Source organism: Dermochelys coriacea, chromosome 9 (genome assembly GCF_009764565.3).
Source record: "Dermochelys coriacea isolate rDerCor1 chromosome 9, rDerCor1.pri.v4, whole genome shotgun sequence".
Classification (NCBI taxonomy): Eukaryota; Metazoa; Chordata; order Testudines; family Dermochelyidae; genus Dermochelys; species Dermochelys coriacea.
The window spans coordinates 62,177,064-62,181,466 of record NC_050076.1 but is presented as its reverse complement, the minus strand read 5'-3'; positions in this window follow the sequence as shown (position 1 = coordinate 62,181,466).

The following is a 4,403-nucleotide window of genomic DNA, read 5'->3' as shown; positions in this document are numbered from 1 at the left end:
ACCCCCCAGCCAGACACCTGGGTAAGAATTCTCTATAGTAACCCAGAGCCCACCCTCTCTAATGTCCTATCTCCAGCTGTTGGAAACATTTGTAATAGCAATTGTGGATGGGCCACATGCCATTGTAGGCAACCTCATCATGCCCTCCCCTCCAGGAACTTATCAAGCTCAGTCTTGAAACAAAGTAAGGGTTGTTTTTGTGGGGTTTTTTTTTGTCCCTGTTTACAGGCGCTGACTTTCAGCTTTCCCCAGGGGTGCTCCATCCCTGCTTGGACCTGAGGCCCTGCCCTCACTCCGCCCCTTCCCCCAAGGCCCCACCCCTGCCCCACCTCTTTCTGTCCACTCCTCTCCCTCCCCCCAGCACCTCCCCCATGCTGCTGAACAGCTGAGCAGCGCTGTGTGAGAGGCTGTGACACATGGCTAGAAAGGGTTAAACATCCTGCAGAATAAATAACCCTCAAAAGACATGTGGGGAGATGATGTTTGTGGTTTTGTATGTTTACATATGTGTGAGTAGGGTGGACAATGTAATCAACAGTCCCTGTCTATGATGTATTCTGATAATTCAGAGGTCAAAAGAACATCATCATGTAAATGAATTGTAAACAAGGGATATCTTAGTATTCATCTCGCTTTGAAATATACTGTGAATGGTGGAGTAATGAGCAAATGGCCTTATGTTAATTCATATAGCTAAGTACCCGTGATGGACCTCCTTCAAAGTGATCCTAATTACCTTTTGTTCCCTGAGGAATTCCAACTTGTCAAAAGACATGAAATTGTATAAAAGATCCTTGGGTCCTGATTCTGTCATCTCAGATCTGCTTAGGCTTCATCAGGGGAAATTTGAGTCGCCAGACTGAGGTCCCAGTTATGCTGGTACACCCTGAATATGAAATTTGGACATTGGACTGTAACCTATGAACTGAATTCTAAAGGAACTCTTTTCAACTACAAAGCTCTCCATCTCTGCTATGAATCTGCACCTCAATGAATTGAACTCATGTCTGTAGGTATATTGATATTTTAACCATACTCTCTCTCTCTCGTTTTTTAATAAATTTTAGTTTAGTTAATAAGAACTGTATTCTTACAGTCACTTAGAGTTACTATAAGAGCTGTAGCTTGTATTTGGGTAAGATCTGAAATGTTCATTAACTTGAGAAGTAATGTGTCCGATCCTTTGGGGTTGGTAGAACCTTTTCTTTTATATGATGAAATAAGGTTTACAGAAATTTTCATCATATTTGATGTGGGTACCTGGATTGAAGCCTGAGGCTGGATCATTTTAAGGGAACTGTGTTGTTTGGGTTTCTGAGTAACCAGTAAGGTAATAAAGAAGCTATTTTACGCTGCTTGGTGAATCTAAGTATTGGAATATCCACCAGCGTTTGGGGGATTGTCTGCCCCATTCTTTGCAGTTCACCCTAATTGAGTGACCACAGCTGGCTCCCCACTAGGACCCCTGTCACAGTGGTGTAGTTGTGCTTGGATACACATTACCACAGGTAATTGGGTTTTTGTTTCAGAACCACACACTCGTAAAAATTTAATTTTGATATTGGAGAGTTTAAGGGTTAAAAATCAGTTACAGTGAGTGAACCACGATCAAGATCCTGACAAAAAGCCTGGAAGAACTGTGCTCACAGAAGGGGTTGTCTTTTAAGAAAAACGCCCCAGAGCAGGAACTGAAAAATCTGTTAACTGCTAGTGATAAGGAAGCATACCCAGCAAAAATGCTTGCAGTGAGAAATCAGCAGCTAGAACTTGAACAAAAGCAAAAAATAGCTGATATGGAAGGAGAAGCTGCTGAAAGAGAACCCCTGTGTTTTGAAGACCAACAAAGAATGGAATATATTCGATTGCAGGAACTAAAAGCTAAGGCAAAAGTGGACAGACTTAAGTTCCAACTCAAGAGAATAAAGGAACAGGAACTGTATCATCCTGAAAAACCAGCTCCTCTCAACAGCAAAGATGGAGATAGAGTCTATCCAGGTTGTAACAACGTTGGTATGTTGTTTGCCTCTAAGGGCATGGCTACACTTGCAGATGTAGAGCGCTTTGAGTTAAACCCACCTTCGGAAAGCGCAGTAGGGAAACTCTGCAATCTGTCCACATTGACAGGAATAAGCGTACTGGCGTGGCCACATTTGCGACACTTGCAGCGGCATTGGGAGCAGTGCTTTATGGCCAGCTATCCCACAGAGCATCTCTTCCCATTCTGGTGCTGTGACTTGTGAGAAGGGGGTGGGGGCTGCGGGGCATTCTGGGTCCTGTCCCAACACCCCATGATGCATCGGTTCGCATCCCAGCAATCCCTGTGCTTCCATCCACATTTGGCGCCATCTTTCAACGTTTTTTGTACTGCGCGCTCTGTCTTCCCTTTCGGTCTGCGGGAACGGAGCCTGAACTGTTGAGGAATATGCTGATGAGTCTCGCCAGCACGTCACATTTGGCAGTCGAGTTATTCCTTATGATCCAAAGTGACAGTGAGGGCTCCGACGATGATATTGACTTGAATAACACATATGACATGAGTTTGCTTGTGGCATTCACAGACATGCTCACCACCATGGAACGCTGCTTTTGGGCTCGGGGAAACAAGTACTGAGTGGTGGGATTACATCATCATGCAAGTCTGGGATGATGAGCAGTGGCTGCAGAACTTTTGGATGAGAAAAGCCACTTTCATGGGACTGTGTGATGAGCTTGCCCCTACCCTGTGGTGCCAGGACACAAGAGTGAGAGCTGCCCTGAAGATGGAGAAGTGGGTGGCTATTGCAATCTGGAAGCTGGCAACTTCAGACAGCTACTGATCGGTCGCTAACCAGTTTGGAGTGGGGAAGTCGACTGTTGGAATCGTGTTGATGCAAGTTTTCAGGGCCATTAGTCACATCCTGCTCAGAAGAACCCGTGACTCCGGGTAACGTGCATGACATTGTGGATGGCTTTGCACAAATGGGTTTCCCTAACTGCGGAGGGGCGATAGATGGCACACACATTCCAATTCTGGCACCAGCCCACCTAGCCTCAGAGTATGTTAATCAGAAGGGGTATTTCTCTATGGTTTTCCAGGCGCTTGTGGATCACCATGGGCATTTCATTGACATTAACACAGGCTGGCCTGGAAAGGTGCATGACGCACACATCTTTTGGAACACTGGCCTTTCAGGAAGCTGCAAGCCGAGACTTTTTTCCCAGACCAGAAGATCACCATAGGGGAAGTCGAAATGCCTATTGTGATCCTTGGAAACCCCGCTTACCCTTTAATGCAGTGGCTCACGAAACCCTATACAGGGAGCCTTGACAACAGCAAGGAGCGATTCAACAATAGGCTGAGCCGGTGCAGAAAGACTGTGGAGTGTGCTTTTGGCTGTTTAAAGGGCTGCTGGCGCTCTCTGTATGGGAAGCTGGACCTGGCTGATGACAGCATCCCTGCAGTTATAGCTGCGTGCTGTACCCTCCATAATGTTTGTGAAGGTAAGGGTGAACGATTCACTCAGGCATGGAACTCAACATGGAGATTCAACACCTGGAGGCTGAATTTGAACAGCCAGAGAGAAGGGCTATTAGAGGAGTCCAGTGCTTGGCTGCAAGGATTAGGGATGCCTTGAGAGAGCAATTTGAGGCTGAAAGCAACCAGTAATGTCTGGTTCCCTGCACAGGAGTGAAGTGCAGTGGTTCGAATGTTAGTAGGAATCTGTGTTTGCTATGCTGACTTGCAGTGCCTGTTTCTTTCCTGGGCTAAGGTATCTTTTACTTTATGCAATAATAAAGTTTTCAAAGCCAAAAAATCCATTTATTGAAAAGAAACACAACTGCTTGGGAAACAGAAAAGGCAAGGGAGTGGGATGGGGAACGGTACAATCACAGATCTGTGTATGTCCTGTTATCATACTCAGCCTTCCTGTCTGGAGTGCTGTGCAATGAGTGCTGCACTTCAGGATGGCTATACTGCATGTGATGGGGGTTGAGTGCAGTGAGTAAGGTTCGTAGTTTTCAGGGCTGGGTGGTGAAGCTACAGGTGTTGGAGGCAGCCAGTGGGTAAGAACCCAGATGTTGGGGAAAGTGGGTTGGAGGTGATATGGGGGCACAAGGGAAAGAGTTTTTGGGACAAGGGCTGCAGGGGAGGTTGGGCACAGTAGTGCTCCGCCTTCATGACTACGAGCACCTGGATCGAGTCCACTTGGCACTCCCTGATGCTTATCAGCCGATCCATGCTTTGCTGCCGGAGCACCGTGCATTTGTGCCGGTGGTCCTCATTCTGCTGGCGGATCCTCCTTTCACTGTCCCACCACTCCTGCACTTTTCGATTTTCATTACTTGAATGCTGCATTACTTCATGCAACATGTCTTCCTTGCTTCTACATGGCCTCTTTCTGATTCTTTGGAGTCTTTCAGCT